The sequence below is a fragment of the Mytilus californianus genome, unplaced genomic scaffold (genome assembly GCF_021869535.1).
Source record: "Mytilus californianus isolate M0D057914Y unplaced genomic scaffold, xbMytCali1.0.p SCAF_9, whole genome shotgun sequence".
NCBI lineage: Eukaryota > Metazoa > Mollusca > Bivalvia > Mytilida > Mytilidae > Mytilus > Mytilus californianus.
The window spans coordinates 64,137,190-64,164,305 of record NW_026262745.1 but is presented as its reverse complement, the minus strand read 5'-3'; the positions used below and the strand labels follow the sequence as shown (position 1 = coordinate 64,164,305).

General features: G+C 32.2%; 1 long non-coding RNA gene across 1 annotated transcript; it reads left to right on the top strand.

Annotated features, from left to right (window-relative positions):
* The first annotated feature begins 20,847 nt into the window (after nt 1-20,847).
* Nucleotides 20,848-26,880, top strand: LOC127714849 (uncharacterized). Its single transcript, XR_007987964.1, has 3 exons — nt 20,848-20,960; nt 24,365-24,619; nt 25,461-26,880. It is a non-coding gene; the product is annotated as an uncharacterized LOC127714849 (long non-coding RNA).
* The last annotated feature ends 236 nt before the right edge of the window (nt 26,881-27,116 follow it).

The following is a 27,116-nucleotide window of genomic DNA, read 5'->3' as shown; positions in this document are numbered from 1 at the left end:
TAAAATAGAGGCGACAGATACCAAAGGGATATCTAAACTCATCAGTCGAAAACAAACTGACAATGCCATGAAAAACGACGAAAACAAACTGACAATGCCATGAAAAACGACGAAAACAAACTGACAATGCCATGAAAAACGACGAAAACAAACTGACAATGCCATGAAAAACGACGAAAACAAACTGACAATGTCATGAAAAACGACGAAAAGACAAACAACAGTACAAAAACACAACATTGAAAACTAAAGACTTGAGTTCTAATTCTAATTCGGTAGGTCACATTCCAGTAAAAGAGGGCGGAATTGTGGTTACAGCAAATTTGAACATATTCGTCGTCATCTGTGAAACAGATATTCCATTACGGTCAGCCAACTCGTGATGACGACCGTAAATTTTTGGAAGGAAAGATTTCAACTTCACCATTAGGAACTCTTGGTGCAATAGCTTCCTTGTAATCAGCAACCCTCTATCAAGGAAATCACGATAGGAAACGCAAGCTCTGGAATATCGTTTCAGCTGGGAGGTATATATACTCCATATGCAGTTGCTGCTGGTATGTTGCTACATACAAATGGAATGTTCACAATAAAGAAGCTGAAATCATATCTTTTGTCGTAAAGTTTTGTTCTTAACCGACCAAAAACGTTGCTATTGACGAGTTTTTAATGGCAGAAATTGTATCTCTTTCTCCATAACGCGTGAGCTTCAGGGGGGTTTGTCCCCAATTGGGATGTACTCTTCCCTGGACCCGCTAGGGCCCCTCAGACGACCTCGCCGAGGTTCGGGCGTACACGTAAAAATGACCTAGCTACGCCACTGCCTTGTATGCATTCTGACCAATTATGCACGCTATCCTGCGTGAGTATCAGATATTTATTTGAAGTTACACAAGCTGATAGTTTTGTTTCATCTTTATTTTAGTTTTCATTGAAAACAAATATTTGTTCTGGTTGATTGTCACGGACAGTTTACACCATGCTCTCTTGTGGCGTCGTAATTTTTATTTTAATTAAAGAAATATTGAAAAGCTTATTTAACCACTGTGCAATATGATATCAAAATTCTCACGTGGTCCTACGATTTTCTATGTATGTTATTGTTCATAGTTCTGTAATTTTTTTACACCATCCGTAGTATGCCAGCTTTAGCTGGCACTTATGGTAGAAGCATCGAATTGGAATAAAGAACGATAACTCTCTCTACATGAACAATCTAAAAAGTTTCGTCACTCTCGTTAAATCTCGTACGATTTTCTAAAAACAAATTTCGAAGTTGATCAAGTCAAGTTATCTAACTATCTAAAATATTTTTTTTCTTTTTTTTCCTTTTATTTATTAAATAAATATTGTATTCATGCTTGGCTCCAAATATAAAGTCAATTCTTCAAATAATGAAAACGAAATTAGCATTGGAATATCCGTCAGGACAATGTCAGGACATTAGTTTAACCCTTATATTTTTAATGGCTGCCAGATTCTCGTTTAATCGCGATCTTGAAAAAACGGGACAAAACGGAATTAATTCGATGTTAAATATGACATGAATTTTTATTTGTTTACAAAAACAAGAATTTAGAAATTTTAGTAACTTGTGTAGTTTATTTAAATTTTATTGTACCACGGAAATAATCGAAGTTTGGACAACAACATCTTTCGCCATGTTTCGTCTGCTTCATCTTTCCATTATCAGTGGCAAATTTCCTAGGAACTTCATTTAAAAGTAACAATATCATAATGTATGATAAAATCTGTAGTGTTAAAGTTCCGTCCAGCCATGGGAACACAGAAAAACCCTCTGCAAGCAATACATTTCGGGAGAAACGTAGCCAGATGTAGCAAAATCCGGTGTTCTGCCTCTGGTTGACCATGACCACTATTATTTATCTGCTACAGAATTTCCCATATCAAGTTACAGTGATAATGAAGTTGGTTATACTGTTGAATGTGATCACGGTCCTAAACTGTTGGTACCATATGATAACCCCCAAAATCAATTCTAACTTCCTTTTGTGTATTGAAGTTGAACCTTCTGGTACAATTTCATACATTGTCATAGAGATCCATTTACTTAAACTAAAGTTACTGTCCGGAAACCAAATGTGTTTTCGGACAACAACAGCGACATGATTGCATTACTCGAAATCAAATTTTTGACATATTCCCCATTCCCATTCTGAATTTTATTTTGCTGTCATATAAAAACTTGAAAAGTAAGCAAATAAAACAAAATGCAAAAATGACATAAAACTGACTCTGATTTAGTACATGAAATTGATGTAGAAACCCACAAACAGAAGATGCTCAGGAATACATTTATACTGCTGAGCAGTGTTCTCCCCTCAAATTTTAAATAGCATCCTAGAAAATAGCAAAATCTTAGATTATCAACTTAACAATCCTATTTATGGTTTCTTATGCTTAGATCAAAATGAAAAACCTGATCATTACATTATTCTAAACAGGCTCACTGTAAATTCAAACTCTTCTTTTAACAATCAGAATGATCCTCTTGCTGATCACATATAATATGAGATGCAGGAAACTGCGAATACAATATGAACATCCAGCTAATTTAGAAAGTAAAAATAATTCAACAAACAGAAAGCGTTGTTTGCAATACTAAATAAAAAAAACTTATTGATGAAAAAGATATTCCAAATCCTCCACCTTTTCATGAAAATCAACAAAAAATTAATTTAATAAAGTTATGGATTGTATAACAGTATTCATAGTTTTGAAATTAAACAAATGTCTTATTGTTTTAAATTTTGTAAAATTTGCAAAGAAAGAAAAATGGATTTGAAAATGGCACAAGATAATGTCATTTAGATAAATCACCAATAAATTTATTTTCAGCAGAAAACAATATGGACAATAAGGGTGCAAGCATTTAGCTTCAAAAGGGCGGGGGAATGGTTTTTTGTTTGAATTAAATTTTTTTTTCATGCAAAGGGCTTCAACGCTATCAATCAAAATTAGTTGGTCAAAAATTAACACTAGAAGGTATGGGGATAATCTGGATTCAGAATATTTTTTGTCCTCTGCTTGATTAGAATTTTTTTTTTCATCGATTTTGGAATCAGAATATTTTTGAAGAAAAAAAAACATACTCCATCCTGCCTTTTGAAGTTCAATGATCGTTCCCTTAACATTTTCCATCTGAACTTATTATTTTATTTAAGACAAAAACTATATGTAGGACATTCGTCCTGAACATGCATGAAATATTTGCCACTGGACGTTAAGCAAACCATCAATCAATCAATATGTAGGACATAGTCTTGGTAAGCTGGCATTCAAGGTAGCGCCTTCCTCATATTAATTATTTGAAATGTTAACTTGGCATGCCATACATGATAGAAAATGCGGACGTGAAAGAAAGCACTTCATCACAGCGTCAACATGAGATTACATTCTGCGGAGGTTACATTTCGACGATTTCGTCTTAAAAAACAAAATCTAGGCCTAAAAGGAAATTTGTATTAAATGTTGACACGTATACCCATATCGATCTGCTGGATGTAGAATTTTACGGAAAAAAACTACGGTTCTAATTTAAAACTGTCATATTTTCGTTTGCATAGCACAGACCGGGCTAATTATTACAAAATAACGTGGAAATGAGCTTTAAAATAATTTGCAAATTCAAAATTAAAAAAAAACAATTATGAGGATCCGTGTTTAAAAACCTCGCGGATCGCCAGTTAACGAAGCTTCGCTAAGAACAAAGACTTGTTATTCCATTTTCTTCTTTTTTGTTTGTTATAAATAAGTAAATAATAAATTATAGAATTTATTCTATGTATAGCAATTGTACAAGTTCTTGGTACAGTTATTTCGTCACAGAATCTATCGTACATCGGAAATGGCGGCGTTGAACCAGGATTTGCTTGTTAGCAAAAGTTAAATTTTTGATGTGGCCACAGGCCTCGACCACGCTAAATATTGTTGCAAACTGAGTCAAAGTGTCAAACAATCAAAATAAGAGTAAAATTACTTTGGTCGAGGCCTGTGGCCAATGCGAAATTTAACCAGGAAGTGTGAAATTCTTTAAGAATTTGGACATTTTACATAGCCAGAAATTAGTAGTACTTTTGCTAATTAATATTCATAATATGTAAATGAGAATTGTACCACGTGATAATAGTTTGAACTGGACTGGCTTGATATCATTAAAATCTTTAAAACACGGATATTATAAGTTGCCCGTCACAGAGTCCTTGTTTATAACTTGATCACTCTGATATTTCCGTCAAGTTGTCAGGCGGTCAAAATCAAAACAATGAACGCGAATTTAGTGAATTTTTCGTGTTTTCGTGAGTTTATTCTTCTTGAAATAGGGGCATTTTAACTTTACGTGGGAACCTAGAGTTCAACGACTACACATACAAGGTTTGGACTTGCTTATTCTTTGGACATTCAAGTTTCAAGTTTCATCCCGGCAACCTGTTTTTGTAATGACCTTGTTAGCCAATTTTCAACACGAAAATTGCAAATTTGACGTTTCAGCCATTTTAGCCTGTATTTTATACTGCAATGTTAAAAGCCTCTCGCTTCGATTTTTGAAATAGCTCAGGAACCTTGATTTTTGCAACGACAGTCATTATGTTTCGTTTAAATGGTGTATATTATTGTGTATATTTATTTTCTGTCCCGGCAACCTGTCTATCACTTAAATTAAAGTTAAAACAGACATTTTTTTTCAAAATTCCCTATCATTTCAATATAATTTCCGTGACCCGTATCCGATTTCTTTAGTATAATATTCAAATAAGCAAAGTGGCGTTGATTTCTGGATATGAAGCGTTCTGGTTTGATTCCGGGTATTACGTCACATTAATGACGTCACAAAAATATGATTTTATACTATAATAACAAATAACGATATACGTAGATATGTTTAAGCTTTAAAGGATCCACCTTATTTCTCTTTCATTTTTTGTCACCTCACAGGGCCAATATCGGCACTTCGTGGCCATACTCCTTGAATTCATATTCAGTTCGAAATCATATTGCATGTAACATGAATATTAACACTGCATTGTACTAGACCGAATCGCTGTGCCAGATTTTCACCGTGGTAGTTCACAAAGTAATACGTACAAGAAAACATTATTCTGAGACCAATTCCTTAATGCCGCGTGCTTAGCAGTGAAGTATAGCAAATACCAATTCTTTAGTCTTTAATTTGATCCGGTTAGGGTTCAAACCCCGACTTTCCGCCATCGAGATGTACACACTATCATGATCATGATAACATCGACGCAGTTATATGACAAGAACTATCGGTGTTATGAATTCGTTTTGTCAAATATTTGTACGGATTTTGTGCCATGACCTAATACAGCATATCGCATATCTTATGTTTGTCGCCACGTTATTATGAAACAAACTCATGATAGCGATTCTAGTGTACATGAAAAAAGTTGTTGAAAAAAAAACTTTCCTGCAACTAAAGGTAGATAAGACAGGCAAATAAGGGAATCGGACTCCGTTTGATTTTTGTCTTTGGCATCCAACCCTTGGAAGTGTGATTCGGCAAGGAAGATCCTCGGGTTTTAGAAACGTGAACTTTGGATTACTTTTATACAGCATCAATAAATTTGTAAAATTACTTTCCAAAAAATGTTGCAAAATTTGCTATTGGTGTCATAGAATATACCGGCCACCCTGAAAAGACAACTTTACAAAAAGCAAAAGCTGGTTCTGACTGGTACACTACTGTCCTTGCTAATATAAGAATAAGAAGATGTGGTACGATTGCCCGGCAATGATACCACTCCCAGTCAACTTGAAGCATCAATATACATATGGGCTGCTTTTTGTTCTTTGGTCGGATTGTTTTTTCTTTGACACATTAATTCCCAATTTCCATTCTCAAGTTCATAAGGTGTACTTTTATTAAATGACATAAAATCAAAGTTATCAATAAACTTCTATCTGAAACATTTTTATATAATTCACCAGAGAGAACCTGACTTAAGCTAGCGAACAACTGTGGAGTTTTTCTTAATATCCAATGACTCCTCTACATCAACTATGCAGTTGTAGCCCGTCACACTCTTTATAATATGGTCCAAAATGAAATTAAGGTACGCCACAAACCCCCCCCCCCCCCCCCCCTTTCTTTCCTATTTTCGTTTTTTTCAATTTTCGTTTTTTTTTACGTAACTTTAAATTTTCAAACATAGACCATTCTGAAAGTTTTTCTTAATAGATACGCCAATGTCTCCTCTACATCACCTATTTAGTCGTTGGCCATCACAATCTCTATAAATTTTTCTGCAATCAACTCAATGTATGCCACCCAACTCTCTATTTTTCTTTTTTTACATTTTTCGTTTTTGTCGAGCCAGAGACTTTTGTTGCAGAAAGCTCGACATAGGGATAGTGATCCGATGGCGGCGGCATCAGCGTTAACTAACCTCTCAAAAGTTTAATATTTCAAAAGGTACAATACCTGGATCCTTCTTACTTTGTTTATAGACGCTTTATGTTATAAATATTCTGTTTGTCATATGTCCAATGTCCTTGACCTCATTTTTATGGTTCGGTGACTACTTGAAAAGTTAAGATTTTTAGTATTCTTAATTTCTCTCTTATTATGAGTAATAGTATAACTATTTGTGGTATGTACGTACCTTGCAAGGACATCATGCCCGTCATACAATTTTCACTTGACCTCGACCTCATTGTATGGATCAGTGAACAAGGTTAGGTGTCGAGGTTATGTCCATATCTCAGATGCTATAAGCAATAGGTCTTCAATATTTGGTGCATGGAATGATTGTAAGGTGTACATATCCAACTTGCAGGTGTCATCTGACCTTGACCTCATTTTCATGGGTCAGTGGTTATAATTAAGTGTTGTGTGTTTTGGCCTGTTTTTCTGATACTGTATGCAATAGGTCTACTATATTTGGTGTATGGAATGAGTGTAAGATGTACATGTCCATCTGACATGTGTCATCTGACCTTGACCGCATATTCATGGTTCAGTGGTTAAAGTTCAGCTTTTGTGTTTTTATCCGTATGCAATAGGTCAACTATATTTGGTGTATGAAAATATTTTACAATGGAAATGTCAGTCTGGTATGTTTTATTTGAAATTGACCTCTTTTTTATGGTTCATTGCTCAATGTTATTTGTTGTTTTTGTTTTTTGGTCTGTTTTTTCTAATACTATTAGCAATAGGTCAACTCTACTTGGTATATAGAATGATTGTAAGGTGTATATATCTGTCTGGCAATTATCATCGGACCATGACCTCATTTTCATGGTTCATTGTTCAATCTTAAGTTTTCCTGGTTTTGTTCCTTCCTTTCATGTATATGCCAAAGGTCAACTATATTCAAAACATGTATTGATTGTAATGTGTACATATCTGTCTGGCAGCGTTCATCTGACATTGGCCTCATTTTCATGTTTTATTGATCAATGTTAAGTTTTGCTGGTTTAGTGTATTTCTTTGAGGTGCAGTAGTTCAACTATTTTTAAAGCATGTTTGGTGTATGAAATGATTGTAAGGTGTACATGTATTTCCTGTTTGGTTTACCTGACCCTGATCTCATTTTCTTGAATCATGTTTGATTGATGTGAAAGCTTTATATATAGAACTTTCAACATAGTATCAATGGTAAGTAAAGAAGGCGAGACATTTCAGCGTGTGCACACTTGTTTAACATAACTTAAGATTTTCGAATATGAACAATTGTGGAGTTTTTCTTTATAGAAACGTCAATGTCTCCTCTACAACACCTATACAGTCGTAGCCCGTCACAATGTCTATAAATTGGAACAAAATGAACGTAAGGTCACTGGTTCTCCGGTAAAGCGCCCAACGTCAGAGTAAAAAATGATAAAATATAAATTGCAGCAAAACTTGTAAATAAAGAACATGGAACATCCTCATAGTATATTCTATTCACCATACAAATTTCAGCATGTAATATGCTACCGTTAATTTGTAATGATCGAGACAGTTTAGATGACGTAGATGACAAAATGTCAAACAAATACATTTAACGTCATTTTATTTCCTTTGACGTCGTGATTTTCAATACCAAAAATGCTAAAAACTTTAAATAATTTCTTTTACGGTGTTTTGTTATCCTTATTTATTCACATAAACTTTAATGTGCGTTTTTCTTATGAGTTGAAATTAAGGAATATTCAGCCATGTCTGCTTTATATTATGTCAGTCTTTTTTCTTTATCTCTTCAACATAAATTTCGGTATTACATCTTCCTGTGGACTGTTTCCTTGTGAACTAGTACGCTAAAAAATCGACTCAGCATGTCGGTCTTGTACAAGGCAGAATTAATATTAATATCGTAACATGCTTTCGACCCGAATATGCATATAATTCGCCGCTGAATCCTCCTCCTCCTCCTCCTCCTTCTCATCATCATCATCATCATCTAGTTTGCCAATCTGTGTTACCATGAATTATCATCGATATGGTCATATTTATATATAAAATCAACTGTTTCGAAATTGCACTAAAATGGCGTATAATGCATTCATCCCTTGATTTTAATAGTTTGAATAACTAAGAATTTTCTATGTAGACGAAACACAATTCTTGTATCTTTGATGGGTTACTTCCTTCGATATTCAATAATACTTTATTCTTTGTATCAGAAATTTTGAAATAATAAAAGAGTAACGAGACGTGTTTATATCTGACCAAAACAGCTTAAACGAATCACTTATTTGATAATGTTTAAAGTTATTATAATACTGCAATTTTAGAGAAGATATGATTTATTGATTGTTGTTTTCTGAACGTAAAGTGACAAATATTTCATGCAGATTTATGACCGATAAAAATATATATAAACAAAACCATGACGAGAGACACACGACAAAAAAGCAATCAGCAAAATATAAAATATAAAAACATTTTCCATAGATTTTTTATTCATAGTATATAGGCAACCCTCTTTGTTAGTTGGTTGTAGCATATTAATCTCACCGACTTAAATTTTAAAAAGAGACCACCAAAAAAGACCAATTAAACAGCTTCTCCTTGTTGATACTCTTATTCTAGTAGTATTATGCATCCTTTTCCGCTTGAATATCAGATATTTATTTGAAATAACCCAAGATATATGAGGTGGTTTATAGAATAGAAATAATTCCCCCGACCCCCACCCCCCCTCCAAAAAAAGGAAATCAAATAAGGAATAGAACATAATGGGGTGGTAAAATGTATTTTTAAAAATAATTGTATAAGAATTAAGGATAAGGTAAAAAAAAATACTGTTTTCAGAAATAAACGATTTACAGAATAATGAAACTTTGCGTTTTCTGCATATCAAATTTCTTATGGATAATTGACAATAGAATAGTAGATTATTTGGAATAAAATGTTGAACTGGTCGTAATCGGAACTGGTAATTGAAATTAGCGATGCAAATTCTATACATTCATAATCCTCGGTGTTTTTCTCCAAAATCACGATCTTGCACAAGTTAACGTATCATTTCGTCTCCTATCCTATTGCAGACAAAGTTAACCTTACATCCTTCTCCTGCATTGTGTCACAATGATTACATTTTACACCACTGATAAAACAGTTCGAGACAGAGGTCAGACCAGGATAACCATTGACAACAAAAAGCTCTGCAATAGTGTTTTGAATTTATCTTCATCATTTACTCCCAGCGCCGAATATTTTAAAGCCAATGATGTAAAAGAACAGAAAGAGTTGTTGAACTATCTGACCAAAAGGACATAAAAAAATAGCCAAATCAGTCAAAGATTAATTTTGCCCGATAGAGCTGAAACCTTAGTTTCTTTATAATTTCAAAATTTATAAATGGACAATTGAAGGGAATTGAAAGGAATTGCAGAATCAGAACGCTGTCATAATTCCTACGTCTTCAGTTTCATGTTTGTAAGATCCATAACTCATTATAATTCAAACAACAATTTATTGGTTAGGGCTGGAAGATTGATGCTTGAGGACGGATGACATTGTCTTAGATTTTTTGAGGGTATAATATTTTTTTAGTACCAATAAATGTTAAATATTTAAGAATTGAATGCTTCTTTTTGTAAATTTATTGGGGTGTAAAAGCGTTGACCGAAGTATATTTTGTATAAAGCGCATAAGCGCTTCGTTTTAAAAATGTGCGTACGGTCAACGCTTTTACACCCCTATAAAAACTACTAAAAGAAGCAATCAATACTTATAATTACATTTTTTTGCTTGGATCATCAAAACACGATATCTATCAAGTTTTTCTTTTATTTACCTGACTGTGCACTTTATTGAGGAAGCTCGTGTCATCATGAATGTTACATTTCATTTTGAAATGAAGGTTAATTTCAGAATGACGCGAGATTGCTAGCTGTTAGCCAATCAAAATAACGTATTATAATGAAACATACATACATGTAATGTAATTATATTTTAATATTCTCCAAAACAATTGATTGATAGGAAATGTTTTTATATTTTGTTGTACAGTTGGGAAATCAAGAATAAAATCTAGTTCTGGAGATCGAATTTTTATTCTATCAGATTCCAGATTTCTCTAAATGTCGGTTAACTGCCGGTACTGTCTCTGTTATAAAACTGAATGTTCTGCTTCTCAGTACTAGTACCTCATATCACAAACCAAATATACTATGATCAAATATACCTCATGTCATCTTAACCTCTGTTTATTATCCCAGATATCCAAATTATTACGAAGAAATTAAAATAGGTTTTTTTTCTCCCCCTTTGATTTTAATCAGATATTAATCAAAGTTGATAAATGGTATCATTTGTGCAGTTCAGTGACAGATTCCAAAAAAAGGGGTGTACGGGGTAATGTCGTCATACGTATGTCGTTGATACGAACAAGAAGATCTGTCATGTCAAAATTGTGATACAACAGGAAATTTAATTTCATATGCAGGAACTGAACACAAGAATTTTACAGAATAAGCATATTTCTTACTGAATAGAGAAAAATGGCCAAAAGAATTACAAAATACAGAAATTAAGACCCCCTCCCCTAATCCAGACCGTCATATATCATTGTGACGGATAGCTTTGTTTGATCTATTTAACTGTATTTATTTTCGAAAAGAATATTTGTACATGGTGTTTTTAATAAATGTAACAGACAATATATACCACGCCCTCTCAGCCGACGTAATTTCATTTTAATGAAAGAAAGTAATTATTTTAATAAAAGCTTCTCTCACTGTGCAACATGATATAAAACTCATTAGGCAGAGCAATTTTTATGGCTACTTGCATAATTGTTACATTGTATTAAATTCGGTATCAAACTTATATTAATGAGAAAAGTTTCATATCTTGAATATTGAAAACGGGTTAAAATTATTTACTTGCATATATTAATATTGATATAAATCCGGTTCGGGTTTTTTTTTCTAGATCCGAGATAAAAGCAACTCTGTTACACTTAAGCAATTGATTAATAAGAATTGTTACATGGTGTCTTCTTATGTCGCCTGAATTACAATGTATGTTATTGGTCTGTAATTTATATATTCGCCATCCGTGAAAATTATCTAATATGTTTATTTGGCATGCCATACTCGATAAAAGTGCGGACGTGATAGAAAGCACTCTTTACCAAAACGTCAACGGAGATTACATTCCACGGAGGTTACATTTTGATGAATTCATCATTTATAAAGCATAATATGTGTATCTGAAGATAGAAGTTGTACTAAAATTTAATGTTGACACCGATATCGATCTGTTGGATGTAGAATTTATTTTCAAAATTGGTGTTTGTTTACAATAGACCATTCCACGGAGATTACATGCATAACAAATCTCTGCAGTTTTCAACTTTTTTTAGTTTTTCAGACTGATATGATTTGGAATAAATGACCATTGTTATAAACAAAATTATTTATGGTAACCTTATAATCAAATTTAAATCATATTATGCCAGCTTTAGCTGGCACTTATGGTAGAAGCATCGAATTGGAATAAAGAACGATAACTCTCTCTACATGAGCAATCTAAAAAGTTTCGTCACTCTCGTTAAATCTCGTACGATTTTTTTTTTTAATTTTCGAAGTAGATCAAGTCAAGTTATCTAACTCTTAAAAATATTTGTTTTCTTTTTTTTCATTATATTTATTAAATAAACATTGTATTCTTGCTTGGCTTCAAATATAAGGTCAATTCTTCAAATAATGAAAACGAAATTATCATTGGAATATCCGTAAGGACAATTTCAGGACATTAGTTTAATCCTTATAATTTTAATGGCTGCCAGATTCTCGTTTAATCGCGATCTTGAAAAAACGGGACAAAACGGAATAAATTCGATGTTGAATACGACATGAATTTTTATTTGTTTACAAAAACAAGAATTTAGAAATTTTAGTAGCTTGTGCAGTTTATTTAAATTTTATTGTACCACGGAAATAACCGAAGTTTGGACAACAACATCTTACGTCATGTAACATGTTTCATCGTCTGCTTCATTTTCCACTATCAGTTTATTCACAGCCTGATACAACCACAGATGTAGATTTAGCATATAAAAAACACCAAAAAATTTATGTCAGTTGAAATCAAACATATTTTAATTTTGGACCCTTCAAACTTTAATATGGACTAATTTGAAAAAAGGTATCAGGTGAGCCCAAACATTTCTATTCAGCAGCAGTCTCCAACTACATATCTCCTTAATTTCATATGATAGTCCTACAAAAATGTTGAAAATGTGTACATTTAATTTTTTTTCTAGATAAAGATTCTCTCATGTCATAGATGTGAAAGCGGTACCTTTTTGGTCACTATTTATGTGTTGCGTCTAAATATGAATTGTAACACTTTATAGTGACTGACCAGGTCAAACAAATACTTCTCAAGAAACATGCAGAAAAAGAAGACAACTTGGAACAGCACCAGCCTTGCCAGACTATGTAGGAATAAAAACTCAAATCGGAATAGCATGGAAGATATGTTAGTGATATGTCCTTGTGAATAGTAAGGAAAGCTATCAATAATTCCACAATTTTATCAGGTTTATCGTACATTTTCTGTTCAAATTTTCACACAGTCAGTGAATCGTTCAAAAAGGCTAAACTAACGTTTTATTACCAGCTGATTACTGAAAGTTTCAAACAATGACAAGTGTTTCATTCATGAAATAATGTGAGCATTTCTGCGAAAAAATCATGTGCAATTTTGTGAATTAAAGGGAAAGAAGATACTTTTGCGAACTAACCCAATATATTTTCTTTATCATGACCAGTCCACTAAAATGACGTCGACATTATCAAGGACAAGGAGTACACATCAAAGGAAAAATGCACAAATTACCGATAAAATAATTTACACACACTGTTTCGGGTGTATTACCTGCCATATCAGTATGTGTTGCATTTATATATAAATAAGAAATAATCAATGTAAAAATGGTAAATTTTTGGAGAAAAAACCCAAAAATGTTTTTGACCACTGACTCCTAAACTGTTGGTACCATAACCCCCAAAATTAATTCTAACCTTCCTTTTGTGTATTGAACCTTCTGGTACAATTTCGTACATTGTCATAGAGATCCATTTACTTAAACTAAAGTTATTGTCCGGAAACCAAATGTGTCTTCGGACAGCAACAGCGACATGATAGCATTACTCGAAAGCAAATTTTTGACATGTTCCCCATTTCGATTCTCAATTTTATTTTGCCGTCGTATAAAAACTTGATAAGTAAGCTAATAAAACAAATTATGCAAGAAATGACATAAAACCGACTCTGAATTAGTACATGAAATTGATGTAGAAATTAACCCACAAAAAGAAGATGATCAGGAATATATTTATACTGCTGAGCAGTGTTCTCCCCTCAAATTTTAAATAACATCCTAGAAAATAGCAAAATCTTTAGATTATCAACTTAACAATCCTATTTATGGTTCCTTATATGCTTAGATGAAAATGAAAAACCTGATCAAAACATTATTCTAAACAAGCTCACTGTAAATTCAAACTCTTCTTTTAACAACCAGAATGATCCTCTTGCTGATCACATATATATGAGATGCAGGAAACAGGGCTGGGAATACAATATGAACAAACAGCTAATTTAGTAAGTAAAAATAATTCAACAAACAGAAAGCGTTGTTTGCAACACTAAATAAAAAAAACAGCTACAACTTTTAAATATTGATGAAAAAGATATTCCAAATCCTCCACCTTTTCATGAAAATCAACAAAAAGTTAATTTAATGAAGTTATGGATTGTATAACAGTATTCATAGTTTTGAAATTAAACAAATGTCTTATTGTTTTAAATTTTGTAAAATTTGCAAAGAAAGAAAAATGGATATGAAAATGCACAAGTTAATGATTGTAAGCACTGTCATTTATATAAATCACCAATAAATTCATTTTCAGCAGAAAACAATAAGGGAGCAACAATTTAGCTTCAAAGGGGGGAGGTATGGTTTTTTGTTTGAGTCAGATTTTTTACACGTGAAGCACTTCAATGCTATCAATCAAAATTATTTAGTCAAAATATAACACTATAAGGTATGGGGAAAATCTGGATTCAGAATATTTTTTTTTTGTCATCTGCTTGAACAGAGTATTTTTTGTCATCAATTTTTAAAGAAAAATACTAGTCCCAATAATTATGACATCCAGGAAGGCTATTTTAAATTTTTGCTTTGACGCCTTCCTGCAACGCACCAAAGCAAAAAAAAAAATACCATACCCCCTTCTGGTTTTTGAAGTTCAATGATCTTTCCCTAAACATTTTCCATCTAAACTTATTATTTTATTTTAGACAAAAACTATATGTAGGACATTCGTCCTGAACATGCATGAAATATTTGCCACTGGGCGTTAAGCAAACCAACAATCAATCAATATGTAGGACATAGTTTTGATAAGCTGGCATTCAAGGTAGCGCCTTCCTCATATTACACTCTATGTTGTGCTGAATATTTTGTCCTGCTTGATCTTTTATCCGTTAACGGAAATTACAGGTTTACGAAGAAAAACATTTCGACGGCCGGTACGATCACTATCGTAGTGCCATATGTACTAAACTTTGTAAAAATTTAAAATATAGATAATAAAGAAATATAAAAATCTCAGAAATAAGTATAACAAGCTACGGGTATATAATTCGAAGTCGTTAGTTTTGCTTTATTACGGTGGGACAAATTAACGTCATAAAATGGGCGCTTTAACGGAGAACCAGTATTGGTACGCCCCTTCATTCCTTTCCTTTTTCGTTTTAGTTTAGTTTTCAGTTTATTTAACCTAACTTCAGATTTTTCGAACATAAATCATCATTTCTTAATACATACGTCAATGTCTGTTTTACATCACCTATACAGTCGCAATCTCCGGCGCAGAGATCATATCCGTTCCGTTCAATACTTCGTAACACTACACTCAATATGACGTCATATTAAGTGCAGTATTGCGGAGCATATATGGAACGGATATGAACTCTGCACCGGAGATTGATACAGTCGTTGCCCGTCACAATCTCCGTATATATTGGTCTTAAAGCAAATAAAAGATTGCCAACCCCCATCCCCCCAACAGTTCGTTTTGTCAATTTCAGTTAATTTTACCAAACTTCAGATTTTTGAACATAAACCATACCATGCGCCAATGTTTCCCCTACATAGCCTTTGAAGTCGTTTTCAATTAAATCTATAAATCAGTCAAAAGATCAGCGTAAAGTTCCCTCTTCATAGGCGGATCCAGGGGGTCTCGGGGGCCTAGTCAACCTTGTGTGGGCAAAACTTGGTTGATTATATATGGAATCACTGAAGTATGATTGGATCGGGCCCCCTCTTAGGGCAGTCAGTTGGCCCCCTTAATAAACATTTCTGGATCCGCAACTGTCTTTCGCCAAATAGTGTTGTACCAATGTGTTACCCTATGAGTATTGTAATCCAACTGTCTATTGAATGCCTAATATGGATTTATTTATGTTGGAGAAAAAAGCTTCGTATTCTTTATATATAAAATATGGTTTCCTTTTTGTTGTTTTTTTCCATTTTTGGTTAAGATTTTATGTATTCTCATAATTGTTCGGTCTCTGTTATTGTTCGCTATAGCCCGGAAAAAACGGGATTTTCTAATAGGAAATTGTAGTTAAATTTTAGTTATACCTCTTTAGGGTTCGCTGGCTTATTGTTCGCTACAATTGTTCTTTAGCTTGAGTCATGTCAAAAGAGAGCATATGTTCAAATATTTCAGAAATAACGGTATCGCTTCCTAGTCTAACCAAAGAGATCCGAATAAAACTTCATTGCTCTAATGAATAAGTTTTCGATTTAAACTATAATATCTTTTTCCTTCAAAGTCAGGAATTCGTAAAAGGGGGGGACTCAGCTTCGAGTTTGTTTCCTGTTAGGTCCCAACATTTTTTAGTATGAATTATAAAAATGTAACTGGCGCTCAAATAAAAAGTATCAATAATTGAACGTTCCTCGTTTTTCACACCGTTGGTTTACCCGTTCGAATGGTTTTACATTAGTTATTGTTGGAGCCCTCTACAGCTTGCTGTTCGGTGTGAGCCAAGGCTCCGTGTTAAAGACCGTACTTTGACCTATAATGGTCTACTTTTATACAAGTTGTGACTTGGATGGAGAGTTGTCTCATTGACACTCATACCACATCTTCACGGCCGTCACTCGGATAACCGAGAGATTGGTCGGTTAATCTATATTGAATATGCGGCTATATGGGCGGTTGGTCTGTTAATCGGGTTTGCTAAGGTATGTTAATCGGGTGTTATCGAGAAAATCATTGCATGGTCAGTATGTTTCATTATATAACTTTTTAAATATATTTTTATCATAAAAACTATGCATGTCTGGCAAAACAATTTAGTGTACTGAATCCAGCGGTGTAATTATTTTTTTTTCTAGCTTCGATAAACGATCTATAAAACGAAAAGTGGGTTACTCATCAATAAATTTATACACATTTTACACACACGAAATGTACACAAAATGACAAGTTGGTGGAATTTACTTGCATGCAATATTTTGAACAACAAAAAAAGACAGGTATTATGTTTGTTAACCATATTAATATCATTATGTGAAAAATCTACACGAAAATCTGTATTTTGGTGACATAAATCAATTTTTATTAAAACCTGGTCTGTTAATGGGTCGGATGTATAAAACCCGGTCTGTTAATTGGTCTGTTAAGAGTTATGAATGGCAATAAAAGTATATTTTGATTGCTATATGGGGTGTTATCGGAACAAATGGGTAGGCTCAAGACGAGTGGCTAAAATATACGGAAACAACACATGATCAATGAAACATAAATTTAGACAATGGAAATTGAAAACTGATAAAAATGGTTTCAAAAAGTGTAATATTAAAGTAATATTTATTTCATCAAAGAATGGTCGCATATATCATGTGGATTCTGTTTTATTGTCATGAATGACATCAATTTGTCATCTACATTGGTAACCAGTATATAAATCAGAGATAAACTTAGTAATGTAACAAAACATCAGTAAGTAAAATGTTTTTTTTTTTAATTTTAGCATGAAGAGAAAAAAATGGTAGTTACTTTGTAGTGATTAAACATCGCGGAAATTCAAATTAAACATTTAAAAATATAATACCATGTGTAACATATACAAAATTTAGTCTTCACTTTTAAACATGTTTTTATCAAATGGACTGAAATATGTTCATAATTGAATACAAATATAAACAAACCTTTCAACATCAACCTTTCTATACAACACCTTGAAGGTCACTCGATAAAAAAAAACAAGCACGTACTATGCGGACTGCTAATCGGCTAAATAACTTACAATGGAAATACATCATTACTCGAAAAATAAAATTAATATTATGCATTTGTTGTGATTTCCAGGAAAATAAAACATTCTTTTTGTTACACATTAAAGTTAATCTGCACCCAACACAAATAGTGAAAGAAAAAAAACTTACTAATGTCAATTTATTGTTTAGAACCATGTCTTACTAACGAATAGAAAACAACGGTCATATTCCTTACTTGGTACAGACATTTCTTTAGGCAGAAAATGACAATGATGACTAGGTAGAAAAGACAATGCATATCAGAAAACGCATGGAATTTAACCAACTGCATTGCAACACATGACAGATTCATAGATGTTGCAGACTTTGAACAGGCACAAAAAATAAGGCTGATTGATAACTTAAATAACACATTCATGCATATTCCAGCGGCCAATCTATATCACGCTATATTGAAGTGACACACCCTTCAATAAAATGCAAAGAAAGTCAAAATAAAAATGCTCTTACTAGAAGGATACTGTTGCACCATATTGTCATTTTTTCTATACAAGTACATCTCATTCTTAACCTTTTCAATAGGAAACTATAAAGGTAGCACAACTATTGTCGTGGCTAAATAACTCTTAACTGACACAATTTAAATTGTCCAACCCATTAACAGACTTTATTCCCGTAATATTCACTAAAATGTGGTATTACTCAAGTTATATTACAATTATGAAATATTTACTAACTAAATGTCCATTTATCTTTTAGAACCAAAGTACTATTTTGTGTCCTTTAAATGATATCTAAAAAGAAATATCGCCTTTTATCCAAACAATCGCTATGCGTATAAGCATAAATACCACATACTTGCGCGACGCCTTTTAGTTTTACTGAAAACTGCGCAGGCTATGAAATGTTTTTACAGATGGAAAATGTTCTATGATAGATATCAATTTGGCAGACATTTTTCATTTTTTGATTTGGTTCTCATAATATGCCAAAAATCTGTATATTTAACAGAGTTTAACATTAAATTGTGCCTTTTACTCTTAACAGACGTATAACCGACTCGGAATAACAGACCAACCGCCCATATAGCCGCATACTCAATATAGATTAACCGACCAATCTTTCGGTTATAGCCGAGTGACGGCTGTGATCTTGTTATATCTATATACAAAATAAACATAAAAACTATATTCTCTCCCCCCAAAAAATCCCACAAAACAAAAACAAAAGCGCATGTAAATTAATGATATTGATAATATAAGCATTTCAGATAGGTTAAACTTGCTATATATCTGGTGTACTGGATTTCTTGCAGAATGTGTCATTGTGTATTTCTTTTCCTTTTGTGGACGATTGATCATTCATCTCTTTTTGTTCTTGTTTTTCTTTTCTGTTTTGTTTGCTGCTTGGTATTTACAGTGGCGAATCCAGAAATGTTCATAAAGGGGGACCGACTGACTGCCTAAGTGATTTCCTATGTAATCAACTTAATTTTTCCCACAAAAGAGGGCCGGGCACCCTGCTCCGTCTATAATCAGTATATTTTAGATGCAAGAATGTTAAAATGTGGAATTCAAATAATTGTACCAGATTCATTGACCGAACATCAGATTTAAAGCAGGAAAATGAAAACTCTCATTAACAGTAGACCAATACAAAGAGTCTGAAGCTGTAAGAAATAAAATACTGGAAGAACTTACTAAAAGAAACAGTGAACTATTAGAGGAACTAGAGGAGTATAAAGAGTTAGAAGAAGAAGAAACGATGTTTGATTCTGATGGTGAGGAAACATATTTTATTACAAATAAAGATGTTGACAAAATTCTGGAGAAACAAAGAAATTCCCATATAAAATTTGTTTCAAAACTTGAGGATGAAAATAAGACCCTAAAAAGCAAAATGGAACATCTGACATCACTTCAATGTACAAATTCAACCATCAAGAAACAAGGAACTATAGACAATACAGAGACACGTACATTGTATGACTCCAATGGATTTTGTTGACAAATTAATTCAAAAGCAAAATTCTAAACATTCAACCAACAGTAGTTCAAAGAATTCAAAATGCAAATCTCAGCGTTCCAAAAATAAATTTTAAAGTGTAATTCAGAAACATATGGAAATGTTTTAGTCTGACGGGGGGAAATGAATAACAGAGTTAAATTGACTTTCAGTTGTGTTTAGATTTTTAATGCTATGTTTGAGACTTAAAGAATTTATCATTAATTATGTTTTATATTATATTATCTACCTGGACAATAAGTTACTATATATCTAATTGATAATGGACATTATATACAAAGTGACAATTATGCCTCAGGGCTTAATCCTTTATCATTCTTAAATTTAGAGATATTGCTAAAAGAGTTATTTTAATTATTTATCTTTCTTTATCTGGATAATAACTTGTTTATTTTTGTCAACACATTATGTAATAATTGACAATAGCTAATTGTAAAAAAAAGAAGTTTGGAAGTCACAGCCTTGGTGACAAGTCCCAGGCTTGGAAATAAATTATATACTAAGTGGAATTCATCTTCTGTGTATTACTGCTAGTTTATGGTGCATGGTTATTTAGGTTTAACATTTAGTTGTGATCAGATCCTCAAATCAGTCTCCTTTATATTAGACTGTGGATTGTCTTGGTTACACATTCTCTACCTCTGTTTTAATGTGCGACACAATATATGATATATGTGTATGCTGTCATCATATACATTTTTATGTGTATTACATATGTGAGCAGAGAGCCCTTTTATAGGTTGTACATGTAATAACTTGTGTTCAATCCTTCTGCTTGATTATTCCAATAAAATATTATTTATTATAACTAAATCATCTGTTTTCATAAGCATATTTATTTGTTGAATATATTAACATCATTTATATGTATAAATAAACGTAAAAATTATTCGATCGTGATTAATCCGAAAAATTCATCACTTACATGTAGCCCAAAGGAAATAGAGAATACACTTATTAATGAATAGAGACACAATTGTAGCAATATTAAACCTATAATTATATGTCTCATCCAAATACACTTAAGTGTATTCTTCCGTGCGTCACGTGAAAAGTTCATTGTACTTAATAATTTGACAAGAAGATTTATGTAGTTTATATTAATAATGCTTTTGATCGTGTTTACATTTATGTTTTTGACTGGAGAATCGCACGGTAAGTGATAATAAATATGGGTTTTGCTCGTTATTGAAGGTCGTACGGTTACCTAGAGTTGGTAATTTCTATCACGGTCAGTTGGTCTCACGTAGAGATATGCACGGTCTCATTGGCAATCATGCCACATTTTCAAATTTCTAATAAGGATAGAAAATATACAAGTTTAACTTTAATTTAATTGTAAATATTGTTTTATCAGGATTGTGTCCAATATTGTGGTTTTAATATACATTTACTTAAATTCAAATTAGATATTTCTTTTTATTAATTATTTAAATTATGGTTTGTATCTACAAATTACTGAATGTGTCCTTTCTCATTTCTTTACACAATGTTGCCTGAATTCTTTCCTATCCATGTAATATGTAAACAGTGTCATGTCCTTTCACATGTATGGACTCCTGGGGGGTCGACTGCATTTTGATTTGTTCCGAACGGACGGATTTTTCTTCATGTCCTACGATGAAATCTGTACAACGAATGAATATTTTTACTTATGTGGGTTTGTGCATATCAACCCTGGTTTTCGAGTAGAGGGAATATTTGAAGAGAAAGAAAATATCAAACATATTTTTCTTGGATTAAACATATTTTTCTAGAGGTTAAGGTCATTACGGTGTTTGAAAGTTCGCTGACATACAAACACCTTACATAGACGTCCTTTTGTTAACATGAAAAGTTAGATCGAAAAAAAAAAATATATAAATAACCAAACTTAGATGTTCAAATATCGAAATTCAATTAATACTGGTCGATGGTATAACATTCCAAATGAGAAAAAAATATTTACTTTGTGCAAAAGTAATTGTATTGGAAATCAGTTTCATTACATATTTGTATGTCGCAAAGACGAGGTTACAAAATTAAGACGTGTATATATCCCAAATTACTATATTGTTAAACCTTCAGAATATAAACTGAAAGGTTTGATGTCTGTATGTAATATAAAAGTCTTGAATAACTTGTCAATTTAAATAAAAAAAAAACTTATGAAATTTCTATGATTATTAATATATTATCATCACTTACATTTATTCGACTTGCGATCTTAAATCCCATTATTATAACTCTGAACGATTTTCACGTGTTATTTATGTAAATACTTGTGTACAGAGAATTAGATATAATGAACTATGTATGTATATATATTTCTTTCTATCTTGTTCACCAATGTAAAATATTTTTTGTATCATTTGTCTGTCTCTTGCTACAGTGTAAACTGTCTAGAGTGTTAATAAAGTTCTAAGAACAAATATTCAGTTTATGATAAATCACGTACGTAAGCTAATTTAGACATCAATAACCCGACAAAACTGTGGTAAATCCGATTAACTACAATTTTCCGCGGGGCTTCACGTTATGAAATATATAGTTCCTGCTCTATGTCACAATTAGCTCTTTTGTAAAACGAACAAGTGTTCCGTCTTCTTAACGAAAAATCTTCCAAATTTCACAGGTGCTATGAAAATTCAAATTTAGTGTTGAACATAATTTCCAGCTATATTTGAAGTAGTGGCTGCAATTAAACCAACTACAAAAAAAACCAACAAAATATACCGGATATACTGTTGTATATGGCAAGCCGTTTTACTATTTATGCTAACTTCAAGATATTTCATAAACTTTATATGATATCTTATAAAGTTTATAAGATATCTTATATAGTTTATGAGATATCTTATATAGTATATGATATATCTTATAAAGTAAATCAGATATCTTATAAAGTATATACGATATCTTCTAAAGTATATACGATATCTTATAAAGTATATAAGATATCTTATATAAAGAAAATGTTTATATGATAGCTCATTTACTTTATAAGATATCTTATAAACTTTAGAAGATATCTTATAAAGTATGTAAGATATCTTATAAACTATGAGATATCTTATATATAAGATATCTTATAAAAATTAAATTATATAAGATATCTTATAAAAACTAAATTTTATAAGATATCTTATAAAAACTAAATTATATAAGATATCTTATATATTAAATGAGATATCCTATTTATTATATAAGATATCCTAGAACATATTATATGAGATATCTTGAAATTCGAATAAAAAGTAAAACGGCTTGCCATAGTTGGAGAACAAAATTGGAGAGGACAATGGCTTTAAGGATGTTTGCGTATCATGTTTTTGACCTTTTCTCAAATATTCGGAATCCCCGTGTTTTATCCATGTGGTAGCATCAAACAATTTGTTCGCTTACACCTATATTTCTTTTTTATGTAATTACATATATGTAGAGTTTAAAAAACAATGTTCTCAAAAATCTTATAGAATTCTTTTTTTTATATAGTTTTCGAAAGAGAAAGAACCATTTTTAATGTATATGCAAATCAAGAGAAATTAGTTTCCCACCAAATTTTGAATAGCTTATATCTGGAAAACAAGGACACGAACCTTTCATATTGTTCTGTTATATTTATGCTATCAACTTTTAACAGTGATTCAAATTAATTTTAAAAGCTTGTTATTTTGAAACAGAGTAGCGAGCATCGTTGAATTGTTTAACTAGAACCAAATCTACAACAAAATTAAGTTATTGGTGATTTTATAACAGTTCAACTTTTAGAACAAAACTTTGTGAAAGATAACAAATGGCTTATACATGTAGATTTGGTACGCCTAAATCAGAAAATATTTATTTTTTGGCGTTATAATTTTTTTCAATTCGATTTTTTTTTGTGGACACAACATGACTCTTTGAACAAGTTTGGTGTAAATCGACAGACATTGCACACACACATATACATGTGCATTAAAAAGCATACACATTGAGAAGTGGGAATGTTGTTCAGTGGTTGTCGTTTGTTGATGTGGTTTATAAGTGTTTCTTGTTTTTTATATATACAAGACCGTTGGTTTTCCCGTTTAAATGGGTTTACACTAGTCATTTTGTTTTGGAGGGGGTGGGGGTTGCTTTATAACTTGCTGTTCGGTGTGAGCCAATGCTCAGTGTTGAAGGACGTACTTTGACCTAAAATGGTTTACTTTTTACAAATTGTGACTTGTGAGGAGAATTTTCTCATTGGTACTGATAACACATCTTCTTATAATGTACCTATTTACGAGATTTAGATTTTTCCATTCTGATTTTCAAATGCCTAACTTTAGAAATATAAAATTATTGCACCAAAGATCAAATACTAGTATTTGATTTTTATGGGGGAGGGACTAGAATGAAATTTGAAAAAAAGGCAGGACAGGAGTGTTGAATAAAACAAAAGGCTGAATGAGAAACTTTGCAATAAAAGGCAGGACATAGATTATAACTAAAAAACAATGCAGGACAAACTTTTTTCATTCTCTCTCCCCCCCTCCTTTTCCCTAAACAATCAAATGGTGGTTCCCTAAATAAAATCCACTGTTTTTTTTCTTCAGGAATAGAGTGTTTACATTGTACAGACGCCGTACTGAACAGTTCTTCTATCCCATCTGCAGTACAATTCCTCCTGTCTACATTTGAATCGACTTACAGAACACCAGAATGTGAAAATGCGCAAAATGCTCGGGCGGCTTCAGATGTTACATTGAACACGTGCACGGACGCTCCTGGTCCCGGACAGGTCAATAGATGTGGAAGACTCGTAGGAACACTGAGGGTCTCGATAGACCCTCCATTGATCGATAAAATAGGTATTTAGTTAAGAATCTTAATAAATTGCAGAACAAAATTATTTGTGATTATAATTTTTTATGACTTTAGGGTAGATGATAATTATCTATTTAAAATAATCACAATGCAAACTCGGAAAATAATCGAGTGTGTAGTTGTGTAAGACTACAATAATTATTTTCCAGGATAGATGTAAACTAGACTTGTAAACCTCCATGTATCTCAATCCTTACATTATCAATCTGTTCCAACCAGGGAACTCAAAGATTTCAAGAACAAAATTTTTTATATCCTTGAAAGCTTCTCATTACTGTATAATCTTGTTTATGTTTCAAATTGCTGTTCGTTGTATGTTGTATAAGTTGGTTTGCACCCTTTTTGAATTTACAATAGCTTTCTGAATGTTTGAACATCGATTTGTCTATATAGAGCATGTCATGCATTTCTATCGTTTCGTTTTGATCGTTATTTGTACATACTTTAAATTATACTAAGTCCTCCTAATTCTTATTTGTGAACCAAGGTTGCTTCTTCGTACTTTTGCTTTATGTCCCTTGAGTTATTACGAACATTCAGGACATATATTTTCAAAATGATAAATTAATTAATTTTTTATTTTTTATTTTAAGGAATGCCTGTAATATTTTTTCTGTCTATGAAGAAATAACATAAAAAATGAATAACCCGCGTAGCCGGAGTAAATTACAAAAAAAAGTTGATGACGTCACGGGCACATGACAAAATTGTATTTATGAGCTGATAGACAAAACACTGTCGCCCAATCAGAAGACTCGTTACATCAAAAATTAAATTATTCGTATATAACGACACTCATATTTTAATATTTAAATTATATTGTAGAATTGCCTATCCATTTTCACGTCAGAGGATGTTTCCTAGTAGAGCAGTCATTAGGAGGAGGAGGTTGCTACAGAGATAAGCGAATCATTAATCAGCAGAGAGGGGTTTTATCTAATGTATTGAAAGGAATATCTTTTTTGCAACTCGGAGAATTCAATGGTGTGCTCTGTATAAATGGACCAAGTAACTTAGATGCATGGGGAACCAATGGGACAATCAGACATGCTTTTTCCTGGGCGTCTTTATTTCTTTGTGCTATTGTTTCAATGGTTTTTCCTAACAAAACATATTAAAAATAATGTATTTGTATATACAATGCCACTTATGACAAGTGCTTCTCATGTTTTGAAAAGTTTTGATTGGAAAATTACTACATTCCTTTCACTTGCGTTTACGTATTATGGTATACCGTTGTCCGTCCGTCGGTCGTCAACATGTCGGACAATAACTCAAAAAGACTGTAACCAATTTTTATGAAACTTTGGTGAATTGTTTATATTTATTAATGTAAGCTCCCTTTCGATTTTTATAAATTTTAAATTTTACATTTCGGAGTTATGTTATTTAATTCATAAATAAGAGGATATTTTCCAGTTTTCGGACAATAACTCAAAAATACTTTGAGTAGTTTAATAAAACTTTGGTGACAGGTTTATATCTATTGAAATAAGCTCTCTTTTTTTGAGGATTAAATATTATGGATCTTTATTCGTTGAAAAAGCGACGGGTGTATCATGCACTTATGGTGCAGCTCGTTATTTTTATATGCCTTTTAATTTATAGTTTTTTGTTGTTATCTATTATATATGTGCTTGTGAGTCTGGAGCTTTCCTGATAATTTTTCAACTAAAAATGTATCAAGCGCTGAGTAATTTTATACACACTTTACGTTTAAATTACTATAGAATAAGGAGATCTGATTATCAATAATACAACTATACATCAGATACCAAATGACATTGATGAACTTAGCATCTTTAGATAACTGTGTGTCTTTTAACAATGAACACCCAACAAACCCATATCGTGAGCTATTAATGCCCCGTCACAATTTGTTAGCAGTGACCTCTCTTTGTTGAAATTTAATGAAAAACAATACATTTATAATATTCTAGTTTCAGCTATTATGTTTTATTGATTACTAACAAAAACAAATTAAAAAGAATATATATCCATACATTCAATACAATTTACAAACTTTAAACTTACCGATCAGTCTTTTTTACTCCTTTATATTTAAAAACCCCATAAAACAAGGCAATGTGGATTATTTTTCTAAGTTTGATAATGTGGAGAACAATATTTGAAGCTCTAAGTCACCTTATATGGTGAATGTATTAAACAGAAAGTATAAAGCATGTAGATCTGTCATATAAGCAAAATGCTGCAAAATAACAAAAGCATCAACTTTTTGACAAAAGGCAATCAGTTTAGAGATTCATCAACATGTGAAAAAATAAAGCTATAGCTAGTTTTAGAGATCACATATTTCCCTTTTGACGAGGTTTCTTGACTTTGGACAGGTGTTGGAAAATTTGACAGCGTTAAACTTGATTGCTTTTTTTGTTGTTCAAAGTACACAACACAATACCATTGGAGAAATACAATATGGCATGGTCCCTGTTTTCATATTTTTACACTTGGTTTATGGGACCG